The sequence below is a fragment of the Myotis daubentonii genome, chromosome 9 (genome assembly GCF_963259705.1).
Source record: "Myotis daubentonii chromosome 9, mMyoDau2.1, whole genome shotgun sequence".
NCBI classification, from domain to species: Eukaryota; Metazoa; Chordata; class Mammalia; order Chiroptera; family Vespertilionidae; genus Myotis; species Myotis daubentonii.
This window is the reverse complement of record NC_081848.1, coordinates 23,468,512-23,485,297: the sequence shown is the minus strand read 5'-3', so window position 1 is coordinate 23,485,297 and position 16,786 is coordinate 23,468,512. Positions and strand designations below refer to the sequence as shown.

General features: G+C 40.3%; 1 pseudogene; it reads left to right on the top strand.

Moving 5' to 3' along the window:
- Window positions 1-4,546, top strand: part of LOC132241742 (ferritin light chain-like) — a 70,625-nt pseudogene extending 66,079 nt beyond the window's left edge.
- The last annotated feature ends 12,240 nt before the right edge of the window (window positions 4,547-16,786 follow it).

The window sequence follows — 16,786 nt, the reverse complement described above, 5'->3', positions numbered from 1 at the left end:
TCAATTCTAGATCATGAAGAGCAAGCCATAAAGAGTGTCTTAGTATGGAGAGCTATGTAGTAAGGCAGAGGATGCCCTGGCCATCCCCACACTGTTCTTTGGTCCTTTTTCAGGAGTCCCAACACAGCTCTGAGCTTCAGCCTGACTTACCAGGCTCGGTTTTAGGTTCTCAGGGGAGATAGTTGAGTCTGGTGGGAGTCAAACTTGCTCAAAGAAGTAAACTTCAGTCTGAGAGCTTGGAGCTATCTGCTCCCTTTTCATAGTCTTCCCAAGTATCTACCCTACTCACTGAGTCAGAGCCATCTCAGACAGGCTAACTCTTGTCACTGCCTCAGGACTTTGCCTCTCAGGAAGAGGTGCAAGGCCTTAGCAACCTACCTCTGCTCCCCAGCCCTTCAGATGCTCATTCCTACCCCTGGGACATTCAGCCTCTCTATAGAAGGACATGCAGCCTGTTTCCCCAAAGTGTTCCACAGACATAGGGCTCACGCTCAGTCCGGGTGCTGTCCATGATGAATGAGAAAGGTCTTAGGAAGCCAGCTTGACAAGGTTATAGAATCCACTCTGGATGTGTTTAGAGCTTGACTCATGAGGCCACAGATGCTACCTTGATCTACGCTTTGCGCAACCACTGTGCCCTGACCTTAGGCGGTTTCAAAATCTGATTTGGGAGGGAAGCATAGGATGAATCCTAGAGAAGTAACAACTGTCAGCTTTCAACCATGAGCTGGAAGAGCACTGCTCTGGTAGCAAGCACTGGGATTAGGGTTAGAGTTCTTCTGAGGATGAGAGAGGGGTGGAAGGAGGAGCACGATGATGGGAAGGGCAGGTGATGCTAGAATGCCTGAGTTGGTAGATGACTGATGTAGCTGGTCTACTGAACAGTCTCATAAAACAGTTTTATATCTGTCACTGCCTACACTCTCTGAATTCTCCCTTCCCCTTCCCTAATGATACCATGAGCAGATTACAAAACTACCCAGATTTCATAATTGTGTTCTTATTTTTTAACAAAAAGTCTATGTAGTCTAGTTCAAAATCCCCAACTCAAACCAATTTCCTCACTATCTCTTGCCCACAACTCCTTGTGTGGCTTGAGGGATTAAAGTGTGTGTGTGTGGGGGGGGGCAATTGGGGGAGGGGGGCTATTCTTCCATATCTGACTCCCTGGAGAGTGGCCCTTGCCTGGATCTGGAATACTTCCCTCTGTTCCTAACTCCTCCACTTTTCGGGGCTAGTTGTACGAGCAGGGGAGGTGAGGCCTGTGATGGGGGTCCCCTGCCTAGTGAATGTTTCTGATTCTTTGACTAGCAATGACTGTGTGGCTAACACCTTCTGCTCTTTGTGGGACACATTTATCATCTCCTCAGCAAGTCCGGCTGTTTCTCTCCACAGCCCAGTTTTCTTATACAATTCAGGTCTGACCCAGGACAAGTCCCATACAGATGGAAGCTAGCTCTGGACATGTCCCCAGTGTTGAGAGCTGTGGAGTGGAGTGGCTAAGGCAACCCAGCACCGGAACCAGAGCCTGAGGTTCATTCCAGCTCCACTACTTATTTAACTACTCTGAGCCTCAGTTTTCTCATATACACAGCAGGGCTAATGATGTGTATCTCATAGCTATGGTGAAAAGAACCACGGGCTCTGTGAAGTTCCACTGTCTGGGTTCAAGTCCCAGATCCACTAGTTAGTGCCTACCTATGTGACATTAAGCAAACCTTACTGCTCAGACTCAGTGTCCACATCTATAACATGAAAATAGTATTTCTAACTCCCTCATAGGGTAAACGTAAGAATGAAATGAAAATGATATGGAATATGTCTAGAACAGTACATGAGACAAAGCAAACACTCAAAATGCGTCAGTTACTGGTTATTATCCTGCAATAACACTTAGCTCAAAGCCTGGCACCTGTTATAGTTACTGAGCTGAGCAGGGAGTATCAAGGAGTTAGACTTTTGCACCGAGGTTGGTATTAACATAGGACATTCCTCTTCTTACCACCTTGCTTGGTTGTAAACATTTCCTTGGCCTTTTACAGTTCTCTTTCCAACATGTCCCTGCGTCCGTGGGTTTGTCAGCTTCCTGTGGTCTGCCTGTGAACTCGGGAGCCTGTACAAGCCCAGGCAGCGGCTACTTCTGCTTCAGGAGCCAACACCAGCTACCCCCAGCTGAGCCACCTCCGCTCAGAAACAGGCCACTGTTTACCCAGAGGCTAGAGATCTGAGCAAAGCTGTTTATCCCATCGTCAGGCCCCAGAGGCTTCCACTCAGCAGATTTCCTCGCTGCCTGAGAGCTTAGGCCCTGTCGTCCGTGGGATTTCTGCATCACCCCCCTGCCCTGTGGGATCAGACACAAATTTGAGGCAACTGATTTGTCAGCAACCGGCCTTGTACTTTGAGCTGTTTTTCCAGCGTGGATATGAATTAATACCTCCTCACCCACGCTCTCACTTTCAGACTCACTGTGACCAGGAGGCATAATAGCCTCCTCGCGGTCTGAACCCTGTCCACCTGTCCTCCTTATCGCCCCTGAGCCCCAGTCAAAACAAATTACAGGTACCAGAGGCACTATACTCACCACATTGCCAAGCCTCCACAAACACTGCCCTTCCCTCTGCTGGGAACCTCCTCCCCTGCCATTATTTCCGTCCCTGACAAACTTGTGCTCATCTTTCGGAATTCAGTGAAGCATCACCCTCCCGAGAACCCCTTTTGAGTTTTGCCTCTCTAGCTTTTTACCAATTGGGTAAGGCGCCCCTCCTCGATTTTCCCATCCATTGCGGCGTATACCTATGACCACAGCATGATTAACTTGTATTCTGTCTTCCCGGCTAGACTATCTCTGTATCCATAGCACAGAGTCTGTAGCAATACACTTGTATAGAGCTGGCACTAAGCAAATAGTGAACCCTGAATGCATTTTCAAGATTCCTGCCCAGGGTGGTTCTGCTGACTAATAGCTCAAATAACAAAAAGGCAATAAAAATAAAAAAAAGGAAATTGATCTCTATCATGGAACTCATTTATGTGTCCTGGAAACACAGGGCAAACAAACTGAGCTCTCCAGCCCTAGAGGAGGCTTTGTGAAGGTGCACAGATCTAGGACAAAATCCTTATCTTAAAAGTAAAAATTCCCTTCAGCAGATGCTATCTTCACCGCTATTATCTTCTGGATTGTTGGAAAAGGTCACTAAGATGGCCAATATACAACAATCTCTCTTTTCCAAACGACACCCATGTCAAAATGGAAAAGTCACATTAACAAAACAATGGCAACCACAGCTGCTCAAACATACCCATAATATGCAGTGCCAGGCTTATTTATGACAGGGTGAAGCACTCATGTTTTCTCTTTCCTCTCCACACACCTCTGCAAGAATGCCCCTATCTTCTCCTGCTCCCTAATTTAGAAGAGCCTTCCAATGAAGTGTCTTTCCTCCACCACACATTTATGCAAATGCATACCCTTAGCTCTGCTATTGCTGGGCTGTTCCCTGAGATACATTTAAATTTCTTCTTCCAACTGCAGCAAAAGTAACTTCAGAGGAAAAGTACTTTTCACATACAATGCTGTGAAATTGTTATGATCTCTAGTTTAATAGACACGGAAACTGAGATTCATAGAAGTAAAATACTTATTTAAGTCTAAACAACCAGGTAAAGGGGAGTTAATATTGAAGAGAACAGTTAATTTGCCCTTCTGAGCTTTAGTTTCCTTGATTGTAAAATAAGAGTAATAATGCTCATTTAAGCAAAAATGAATTCATTGCTTATGTAAAGCATCTAGCTGATTCAAGCCTGGCCTGAAAGAGTTATTATAAATCTCACGGTACCCTGGGTGCTGCCCCGATCTGTCTCTGGCTCCAACAGTGTTTGGAATAGACCCTTTCTTCCAACCTCTGACCACCCTCCAACTTCTTTTCCAGTCACCACCTTCAGAACCACCTCAGCCATCCTCAGCCTCTGAGACCAGCCAACACCATTTTTTTTACCTTAACTCCTTACTGTTGAACAATCATGAGCTCCAAAAATTCATCAGAATTATTCCATGGAGGTGGAGGCTGCCGTCAACCACCTGGCCAACCTGCATCTACCGGCCGTCTACACCTACCTCTCTTTGTGTACCGATTTTCACCATGATGATGTGGCTATGGAGGGCATGGGCCACTTCTTCCACAAGTTGGCTGAAGAGAAGTGTGAGGGCACCCCATGTCTCTTAAAGATGCATAACCAGTGCAGTGGCCGCATTCTCTTCCAGGACTTGCTGAAGCCTTCCCAAGATGAAGGGGCAAAACTCAGGATGCCATGGAAGCCAAGATGGCCTTGGAGAAGAATCTGAACCAGGCCCTTTTGGATCTGCATGCCCTGGGCTCTGTCCATACAGACCCCCATCTCTCTGAATTCCTGGAGAACCCCTTCCTGAATGAGCAGGTGAAACTCATCGAAGAGATGGGTGAACCTGACTGACTTCCTGCAGGCTGGCCTGCCCCGGGCTGGGCTGGACGAGTACCTCTTCAAAAGGCTCACCCTGAAGCACGACTAGGAGCCTTTGGAACTCAGAGACCTTTGAGGAGCATCTCCCTGGTCTCTGGCTTTTGCCTGAGCCTCTTCCTGAAACCACTAGGCATCCTTTTAACCACCCTGGAGCCCTCTCCCATGCATTGGACCAAATGGAAATAATAAAGCTTTTTGAAAAAAACAAAAAATAGAGTTACTATAAATCTTAAGTAAGCTAAAGAATACAGACTAAAAAACATTAACATAACTAGAAAAATAGTACATATCAGAAAAGGCAAATAGAACTTCTAGATATAGAAACAATTTGTGAAATAAAATATACACGGGGTGATGGGATTGACAGATTAGAAACTGTAGAAGAATATTAAAGTGTGGAACAGAATTATACAAACGACGCTACATGAAACACAGAGGAAAATAACCTGAAATAAATGAACAGACCCTCAATCAGATACCACACAGTATCAAGCAATCATCTATATATATAAAAGCCTAAGCAACTGGAATGACTGGAATGACCAAAACGACCAAAACGACCGGTCGCTAAGACGTGCACTGACCACTAGGGGGCAGATGCTCAACACAGGAGCTGCCCCCTGGTGGTCAGTGCACTTACACAGCCAACCTCCCCCAGTCAGCCAACCTCCCGCGGTCCCTCACCCGGATCGGCCCACCACCCACCCGCCATGGTGGCAGCATGGCGGCGAGGGAAGGAGGAGGGGGGAGGTGGGGAACTGGACAGTGGCAGGGCACCAATGATGGTGGTGTCGGTGTCCGGCGTCCGCTCCTTCCGCACCTGGCCGGGTGACCATCGCCTCCTCTCCTGCCTGGCCCTGATAGGCCTGGCCCTGATTGGCCCTGATCACCAGCGAAGCCTAGGGACTCCACCTGTGCATGAATTTTGTGCACGGGGCCTCTAGTACAATATAATGCTTTTAAATATGTTCATCAAAAGGAGAGCTACTTGGAGAAATAACAAAAAATGAATATCCAAATGTAAAGAAAACTAAAAATCTACATATCTAAGAAGGTCATCAGATATCAAATCAAATAAAACATAAAGAAAGTCACACCAAGGCACATCATAATCAAGTTGCTGAAAACCAGTGACAAAGTGAGTTACAAAAGCAGCTAGAGGAAGAATTAGACACACATTACATAGAGTAGAATAAAAAAAAAATGAGAGCAGGTTTTTCATCAAAAACTACATGATTTAAAGACAATAAAGCCACATCTTTAAAAAGGTAAAAGAAAAATTTGTTATTAAAAAGATAGTAAAATAATACATTAAAATAAATAAAGAGATAAACCATATAATAGGTTAAAAGACATAAATTTTTAAAATGTTAATTCTTGCCAATATGGTATATAGGGTCAACAGGGGTCAAACTTGCAACCCAGGTTTATGCCCTTGACCAGGAATCGAACCCTCGACCCTCCAATGTGCAGACCAACGCTCTACCCATTGAGCCATGCCTGCCAGAGCATATTACTATATTTTAACAAAAAAAAATTATTTGGCAATTGAAATTAAAAATATTAGTTTTAGTAGCACTGTACACATAAAAAATATTTACAGATAAATTAACAAAATATGAAAGATGAGTACACCAAAAATTACACATTATTAACAGAAGTTATGATTAATTGGTTGTCAACAAAGCTGCCAATGTAATTCAATGAAAAAAAAAAACAGTCTTTGTAACAAATGGTGCTAGAAAAACTGGATATCCATATGGAATATAATTATTTTAACCTTTCCCCACATCACATACAAAATTAACTCAAAATGAAACATAGGCCTCAACCTAAAAGTAAAAACTATAAAACTCCAAGGAGGGAAATAAAAGAAAATCTTTGTGATCTTGAATAGACAAAGATCTCTTAGCTAGTGCCCCCATATACACACACACACAAGAAAGCATAAGAAAAGAAAAAAAATTTGATAAATTGGCCTTCAACAAAATTGAAATTTTTATCCTTTGAAAGATACTAAAAAGACTTGAAGAAAATATCTGCAAATCACATACTTGGTAAAGTAACTGAATCCAGTATAAACTATTTTTAAAACCCGCTAAGCTCAATAACTAGAAGATAAACAACCTGATTTTAAAAGGAGAAAAAGATTGTAATAGACCCATCACCGAAGACTACATGTGCATGGTAAATGAGCACAGTAGAACCTCCTCAGTATAACTAAGGCAATGCCTGGATTAGGATCCTGGCTCAGTCACTTACCTCTCATGTGAACTTGGACAGGCTTACCTCTTTGTCCTTTTTGCCTCAATTTCCTCATAGATAAAATATCAATGATTACAGAATCTATCTTCACTGAATTAAGTTAAAGATGAAAGATTTTTAATGATATAAAGGGCTCAGAATAAAATTCTGCTACAAAGTAAATGTGGATAAATACTGGTTATAGTTGTAATGATTTGGACCTCTCTGCCTGGAAATTTCTTCTGGGAAAATTTCTGACCATTGCGTTTTTTTTCTATGACCACATATTTTCATACTTTTAATCTCTCCCAGGAAGGAGGGAAGTGATGGGGAGCTTAAGTTTTGACTTGCTATTTTGAACATTAAATAAAATAATTTTTGCAAGTTTCTTAGCTACATGTTTGGCACACAGGCCATCTTCAATACTGTTAATTAGGGTGTCTTCTCTTCTAGACGTCTAGCATGGAGCTGGGTCTATAGATTGTACTGTAAAGTCATCGCTGGGTAAATATGTGGGTATTTAAGCTTAAGCTTCTATATCCAAGGGATTGTATTTCTGGCACTCTCAATACAGCATCACAGGACCCCTAATTGACTAGATTTTTAATAAATATTGTTAGCTGCCTCTGCAGAGGAGAGTAGTAGCTGATTGCGGGTCCTTGGCAAGAAATTTTCCACAGGAGCTGAGGTGAGAGATTTAGTGGGAGTAGCACTAAATGTTTTAAGCATTCTTAGAAAACCACAATTACATTGATTATGCGCTGTTAGTGGAACACTCACTGGAAGCTGCACCCCTCGGAGGCCCTGAGCGCTCAAGTTTTCTCTAATCTGTCTGAAGGTCTCCGCAGTCCAGCCACTGGCATTTCAGAAAGCACAGCCTGGGTGGGGGGCGCTGCCTGTGCCTACAGAACAGAGCAAAGCTAAGAGGCCTGTAAGGGGATTGAACCTAAGACCTGATCCTCATTAGCACAGTGTTCTAGCCGACTGGGAAATAATGCAGACTCCTTGAGTGTTAGCAAATACTGACCTACTTAGATAGGAGGGACAAAAGCACGCATTTTCCCTCCGACATCAGCACAATCTGTCTCTGGGAATTGAAAGGACAGAAAGAAAGCCCTTTTACAGGGAATTTCTGGGTCAATAACTCTCATCTCCTGCTCCTACAGTAATTGCTGGATTATGTTCCTCAATTATTCCTCCATTCAATCACTGCTGCCCTGCCTGCCCACCCATGTTCCAACAAATATTAGACAGCATGTCAGGCCATTGGAGGCTCCTGTGACATCAGACATCTTCATACAATTAGGTCCTTCTGTTTAGAACACTGCCATCACCCTCCACCTTCACCCCTGCTCCTCACCTCCACTGTTTGGCTAACATGGACTCATCCTTCCTGTATCAGCAAATTGTCCAGGAAGTCTTCATGAATTCTGAGGCCTGGGTTTTGTACCCACCCTGCGTGCACCTCTGCACTCCCAGACTCCCTCAGCGCAGTACTTACTATACTGTTCTGACAGAGCCTGTGTCCTCTGTCCCTGACCCCCACCCCCACCTTTCCCCACCCCACCCCCACCCCAGAGCTGGAAGCACCTGAGGTGCAAGAGCTGTGTCTCCTGCAGAGTTGAATCCTATCAACACTGTGCCTGGCATAAGGTAGAAATTCAATAAGTATTTGTTGAATGGGTGAATGACTGAAGGAATTTCCATTTTCTCTCTCACATATTAAATACCTTAAATTATGCTAAGTACTATTTCAAAGTAAATAAGTAGAACTTAGAGTCAGCCATTCTTAAAGGCACTTCCCAGGCAGTTTTGCTGAAGCAGGATGAGAAAGTGTTTTAGAATCACACGGGTCTGAATTTAAATTTCCAGGTTATTATTAACTACCCGTGTTTGAATATTTCCAAAATGAGAATAACAATACCTGCCTAATAGAGTTATTGAGAAGGTAGAATAAAATATATATACGAATTTTTTGCTGCTCAAAATGCATAAATATGTTCCTGCTTTCCATTCTCTGATGAAAATTTTAAAAATTAGATATATTTTTATGTAATATATATTTGATTTTTAATACTTTTTCAAATGTCACACACAAATGTAAAATTTATAAAAGTATAAAAAAATAAAATTAAATATATATTTGCTTTTTTATAGTTTAGAAAATCTGAATAGCCTGATTTCCATTAAATAAATTAAATTTATTTTCAAAAACATCAACAAAGGAAGTTCCAGGTCCATAACTTGTTAATTTATAATTTTTAAACAGAAGTACTTTCAAGATTTATATATTTCAAAGTTGTATAAAACTTTGATAAAGGAATGGAAACTAAAGATATAGTTTTTAGTTCAATTTTTGGTTGCTCTTGGAAAACTACAGATGGATGACTGAAGGACTAATAAATAATATTAGATAAATAATATCATATTTGTTGAAAACTTAAATATGAAAAAGTTAATGATTTCATAAAATGCAGTAAGCTTAAGTGATTTATATTTAAGATGAATCCTCATGACTTGTCGCTTACCTTTTTTTCAGGCTCTGTTTCCTAGATTAGTAAATAGAGAGGATTCTCCTTTTCAAGATAATTAAAAGGATTATAATTTCTATACATCAAGTTACTCACTCAGAAGAAGCACTAAAAATTAGCAGCTAACTCTCTCTGAATACTGACATTGTTCTCTGAAAAGCACCCAGCCTCTTACAGAGGGCACTAGGCTGTTGCATTGTGCCACAGGTGAGTTCCGTCTTAAGTGAAGTCTTCCTTACCTAAGGGTTCCTGCTCCTAACCCATTCCAGTTATGATGAATTCCTTCCTGCCCTGGTTTCCCATGACACTTCATTCATCCTTTCAGGACAGCAGGCCTGTGCCCATTGCAGCCCTATAACCCAATTATTATAGGAAAATTCTGTTACTCACATACTCAGGTAGGTCTCCAACATAGTGACTGTGTCTTACTCACCCTATTTCTCCTCACATAGTTTCCTAGCAGTGATGTAACGAATGAATAAATGAATGCATAAATGCATGACTAGTAATGATCCATTTGGGACTTTCAGGATAAAACAACTTTGAACAGGGACTAATGTGGGAACTACAGAACAGATATTCATAAGCCATAGGCAGAAGGCCACACAGACAAATAAATGAAACAATGACTTTCATATATTGGACAAAAAGCAATGGAGGACTGTGATCGCTGAGAAAAGTAACACAAACGATATAAGCCCTACAAATCCCCAGATTACCTCTGGAGGCAGTTTGTAGGCTACAGCTCAGGGAAAGAAGAGCCCAGAGCCTAGTGGACACAGCTAAGAAGAGAGAAACCCAAGTATGACTAGAATTTGGGGGCACAGTATTAGAGAGAAGGGAGCTGCACAGCATCAGAGATGAGAGAGCGAGCCTGGAGATCTGCAGATGAGTGTCCGCGAATCTAGTTGAGTACTCACCTGCACAGGCATGAGAAGAAACCCACCAAGGCTGGGGGAAGGTCGCCAGAGAACAGGAGACAGAAAGTTCCTCATTCAAAGCTTACAATAGTTAGTGTTCCCACCAGCCAGAATGGAAAGATACCGACTAGAATCCTCAGAAGGACATTGCCTCAGAATAGGAGTTCAATTATCCTCAGACTGAATGTTGCTCTGAAGTGGCAATAAGTAAAGCTTAAAATCAGTTTCAGCAGGATCAAATTGATTTCAAGTAACTTAATTGGGTGCCAGAAAAAACTCCAACACTATTTAAAGATTATATATATATATATATCCGTACCAAACAGTTTAAAACTCAAAGTAAAGCAGAAATATAGGATTTGTGATCAGGAAAGTAATTAATAACGACGGAAAAACCCAAAGGTGATAAAATTAGCAGACAAGGACATAAAGACAGGTTTTATAAAGAAACTGCATGTTCAAAGAAGATAAACGAGGCATAATCATAATGAAGAGATAAATGAAAGATATAAAAAAATACTCTAAGTTAAACTTTCAGAAATGTTTAAAATAAAAATACATTGTGGGGGGAAGGGGAGGGGGAGCCCGCCCAGCAAGATGGCGCCGTCTGCGTGGCTGCAGCCCTTCTCCCGGCTGCTGGCCCCGGCCAGGCTCCAGAGCGGCTTGTCAGCAGGTCCAAGTTCTATGTTGGGGAGCTGCTACACGACAAGCCTGATTGGCTGAAAGTGGGGCTGACCTTGGGCACGACCGTCTTCTTGTGGGTCTATCTCATCAAACAACATAATGAAGATGTATCAACACTAATAAAAGAGAAAAATGGTAATTGGCGTACGACGATACCCTTTTCATTGGCTAATCAGGGCTATATGCAAATTAACTGCCAACTAAGATTGGCAGTTAACTGCCAACAAGATGGCGGTTAATTTGCATATGTAGGCACAATGCAGGGAGGCGAAAGGGAAAGCAGGAAGAAGCCCCCTGCCACTGACAGTGATCGGAAACCCAGGGGGGAGCTAAGAGCTGGGGGGCAGCCATGATCAGAGAATCAGGCGCCTTTTCCACCCTGGCCAGTGATAGCAGGAAGTAGGGGTGGAGCCAGCGATGGGAGCTGGGCACGGTCGAAGCTGGCAGTCCCAGGAGCTAGGGGCCCCTTGCCTGGGCCTAAAGCGGAGCCCACGATCGCGGGGCCGCTGCAGCTGTGGGTCCCCGCTGCCTGGGCCGAACGCCTAGGCCAGAGGCATCAGGCCTGGGCTGGGGGCAGAACCAGTGATGGGGGGAAATGAGGGTCCCCTGCCCAGGCCTGACGCCTCTGGGCAAGGGGCCGATCCTGCGATTGGAGGGTGATGGGGGTCAACGCCTGAGGGTTCCCAGTATGTGAGAGGGGGCAGGCTGGGCTGAGGGACACTCCCCCCCCCCACACACACACACCCAGTGCACGAATTTCGTGCACCGGGCCCCTAGTTAGAATATAAAAGAAGAAATGGGTTGGAATAAACTGTTTAAGTGCTAATACTGTATGTTCCATATAGAGTTGAAAGCAGTTGAGTTGTAAGCGAGAGAGAAAAGTTATATGTGAATCTATGTAATCAGTCTCAGCAAAGTGGGAATAGAAGGATCATTCCTCAACATAATAAAAGCCATATATAACAAACCCACAGCCAACATCATACTCAATGGGCAAAAACTAAAACCATTTCCCCTAAGAACAGGAACAAGACAGGGATGCCCACTCTCACCACTCCTGTTCAACATAGTCCTGGAAGTATTAGCCATTGCAATTAGACAAGAAGAAGAAATAAAAGGCATCCAAATTGGAAAAGAAGAAGTAAAACTGTCCTTATTCGCAGATGACATGATACTGTATATAGAAAACACTAAAGACTCCATCAAAAAATTACTAGACTTAATAAATAAATTTGGCAATGTAGCAGAATACAAAATTAATGCCAATAAATCTATGGCATTTCTATACACCAATAATGAACTTACAGAAAGAGAGACTAAAAAAGCAATCCCATTTACCATCGCACCAAAAAAATTAAGATACCTAAAAATAAACTTAACTAAGGAGGCAAAAGACCTATATGTGGAAAACTACAGGACACTAAAAAAGAGATAGAGGAAGACATAAACAGATGGAAGAACATACAGTGTTCATGGATTGGTAGAATCAACATCATCAAAATGTCCATACTACCCAAAGCAATCTATAGATTCAATGCACTCCCCATTAAAATACCAATGGCATATGTCACAGACTTAGACCAAACTTTCCAAAAATTCATCTGGAATAAAAAAAGACCCCCAATAGCTGCAGGAATCCTGAGAAAGAAAAACAAAGTTGGTGGGATTTCAATACCAGATATCAAGCTGTATTACAAAGCCACTGTTCTCAAACTGCCTGGTACTGGCACAAGAACAGACATATAGATCAATGGAATAGAATAGAGAACCCAGAAATTGACCCAAACCACTATGCTCAATTAATATTTGACAAAGGAGGCATGAACATACAATGGAGTCAAGACAGTCTCTTCAATAAATGGTGTTGGAAAATTGGACAGATACATGCAAAAAAATAAAACTAGATCACCAACTTACACCATTCACAAAAACAAACTTAAAATGGAGTTTAAGGACTTAAACATAAGACAAGAAACCGTAAAAATACTACAGGAATCCACAGGCAGCAAAATAGCAGATATATGCCGAAGCAATTTCTTCACTGATACATCTCCTAGGGCTTTGGAAACTAAAGAGAAAATAAACAAATGGGACTACATCAAAATAAAAAGCTTCTGCACAGCAAAAGACACCATCAACAAAACAGCAAGAATGCCCACTGCATGGGAGAACATATTTGCCAGTTTTATTACCGATAAGGGTTTAATCTCCAACATTTACAGGGAACTCATACAACTAAACAAAAGGAAGATAAACAACCCAATCAAAAAATGGGCAACAGACCTAAGTAGACACTTTTCCAAAGAAGACAGAAGGAAGGGCAAAAGACATGAAAACATGCTCAAAGTCACTAATCATCTAAGAGATGCAAATCAAAACGACAATGAGGTACCTACCATCTCACACCTGTCAGACTGGCTATCATCAACAAATCAACAAACAACAAGTGCTGGCGAGGATGTGGAGAAAAAGGAACACTCATGCACTGCTGGTGGGAATGCAGACTGGTGCAGCCACTGTGGAGAACAGTATGAAGTTTCCTCAAAAAGCTAAAAATGGAACTCCCATTTGACCCAGTGATCCCACTTCTAGGAATACTCCAAGAAACTAGAAACACCAATTAGAAAGGATATATGCACCCTATGTTCATAGCAGCACAATTCACCATAGCTAAGATTTAGAAACAGCCTAAGTGCCCATCAGTAGATGAGTGGATTAAAAAACAGTGGTACATCTACACAATGGAATACTATGCTGCAGTAAAAAAGAAGGAGTTCTTACCATTTGCAAACAGCATGGATGGAACTGGAGAGCATTATGCTAAGTGAAATAAACCAGTCAGAGAAAGATAAATACCACATGATCTCACTCATTTGTGGAATATAATGAGCAACATAAACTGATGAACAAGGACAGATCCAGAGATGGAGAGGCATCAATCGGATCATTGGTCCTTGGAGGGAAGATAAGGGGTAAGGGGGAGAGATCAACCAAAGGACTTACATGCAAGCATATAGGCCTAACCAATGGACACAGACAACAGGGGGGTGAGAGCATGAGTGGGGGAGTTAGGGGGTAACGTGGGGATAAGGACACATAAGTAAAAACTTAATCAATAAAAAATTTTAAAAAAATACATTGGGAAGGATTAACAAAAAATTAGACACTGAAGAAGAAATGATCACCATACCTGAAGACACAGTAGAATGCTGTCCAAAAATGAAGCACTAGAGGAAAATAAACAGAGAATATGCAATCTGCGGAGCTATATTAAGCAGTTAATATTCCTATGATTAAAAAATATATTTAAAGAAATAGTGCTCAAAACTATTCCAACTTTAATGAAAACTATAAATGCAGAGATCCTATAAGCTCAATGAACCCCAAGCAAAAGAAAAATAAATAAAATAATACCCAATCACATAATGGTCAAATTACTAAAAACCATCAATAAAAAGAAAATCTTAAAAGCATCCAGACCAAAAAATAGAAACACATTATGTAAAGAGGTACAAAGAGAAGAATAAAAGCAAATTTCTCATCAGCCACTATGCAAGCTAGAAGACACTTAAACATGTTTAAGGATTGAAAGAAATAAACCATCAACCTTATCTTTCATATCTTTCAGAAATGAAGATAAAATAGAGAATTTTTTAGATAGTCAAAACTAAAAGAGTTAATTACCAGCAGATATTCATTACAAGAAACGTTAAAGAAATTTCTTTAAGCAGAGAGAAAATGATACCAGATGCTAATTCTGACCATCAAAAAAGAATGAAGAGCATAGATTTGTGGATAAATGCATAAGATTTTTTTTTCAACTTTAAAATTCCTTTAAAAGAACTATTTAATTAGAAATAATAATAAATTTATCAGTTTATAACATATGTATTGTAAAATGTATGAGAAAAAACAATAAAAGGAATAGAAAGGTGAAAATGGATGTACACTGTTGGAAGGTTCTCTGACCATACATGAAGTGATACAATGTTTTTTAAAGGTAGACTCTGGTAATGTAAAGATGTATTTGTTAAGCCCTAGAGCAGCAGTTCTCAACCTGTGGGTCGCAACCCCTTTGGCGGTCAAATGACCCTTTCACAGGGGTCGCCTAAGACCATCCTGCATATCAGAGATTTACATTACGATTCATAACAGTAGCAATATTACAGTTATGAAGTAGCAGCGAAAATAATTTTATGGTTGGGTCACAACATGAGGAACTGTATTTAAAGGGCCAGAAGGTTGGGAACCACTGCCCTAGATAAACCACCAAACTTAAATAAATAAATAATAGATAGATGATAGATAGAGCAAAGGGTTTGGGCCTGGAAGTCATAAGCATAGTTAGAAAGAAACCATAAAAATGTATTCAATTATTAAAAAGCAAGGAAAGATACACAAATAGAAAGAAATAGCAAGACAGTAGATCTAAATCCAGACATATTGATAACTACATTAAAATTAATAATTGTATTAAACAATCAAATTGTAAAGCGGAGATTATTATATTGGATAAAAAAGCAAAACCCAACTAAATACTGTTACAAAAACCCATCTCAAGTATACTTAAAAGAAGGTGAAGAGATTAGCCAAAGCCCATGGACACAGGCAACGCTGTGGCAAAGGCCAGGGGTGGTGGGGGGCTGGGAACTGGGTGGAGGTGGGCAAAGGGATGGGGTGGGGGGAAATGGGGAACATTTGTAATAGTGTCAACAATTTTAAAAAAGTAGAAGAATGGGAAAAGATACCAAAAAAATAGTAAACATAAGAAAGTTTGATTAACTGTATTTCCTACTCTCAACCAAAGTAGAATTTGAGAAAAGAAAAAAGTGACTAAGAATATTTTATAGTAATAAAAGTATCTATTTATTATTAATATAATAATCCTAAATCTGTATGCATGTGAAAGCAGAGTTTCAAAATACATGCACTGATATGAGACAAATTCACAGTTTGAGGTGGAGACTCCAACACTCTTACTCAATAATTAATATAATAGAAAATTAGAATATAAAAACTTGAACAATGTCATCAACTAACTTGACCTAATTATTGAACACTCTACCTAACAACATCAGAGTGAACATGTTTTTAACTGTGCATGAAATATTCACCAAGGTAAGCTATATTCTAAGACATAAATCCCTATACATTGTTTAAATCTATAAAAATTGAAATCTTATGGATTAAAAAATATTTTCTTTGACCCTTCAATGGAATTAGGTTAGAAAACTAAAAAACAAATGATATTGAGAAGATATTCAAATAGTAGAAATTAAATAACACATAATTAAATAACCTCTGGGCCAAACAAAAAAAATGTCTAAGAAAATTTGAAAATGCTCCAAATTCAATTAAAACACAACATAAAATCAGTAGGATACTTAGAGTAAAATTTATTACTTTAAATGCTTATATTAGAAACCAAGAATGATCTGAAACCAGTGATTTAGTGTGGTTTAAGATTTTTGAAAACAAAAACGAAAAGTAAATAAGGTGAGCAGAAAGAATAAAGATAAAAAATATTTTATCAAACAAATAGAAACCAAAAACAATAGAGAAAATTGGTATAACCAAAATTTTTGTAAATAAAGTTGATAAACTTCTAGTAAGGCCGATCAGGAGAAAAAAAGAAAGGATCCAAACTATCAATATCAAAAATGAAATGAGAACATCACTATAGATCTTGATGCATTAAAAGGAAAACACAGAAAAACTGTGAACAGCTTTATGCCAATACATTTGACTTCTGAGATGAAATTAAAAATTTCCTGAAAGTCACAAATTTCCAAAGCTCATTTAAGATGAAATAGTATATCTATTAAGGAAATTGCATTTGTATCTATACAGAAATTGCATTTTAATAACCTTTCTACAAAGAAAACAGTAGGCCCAAGATGGAATCAGTGG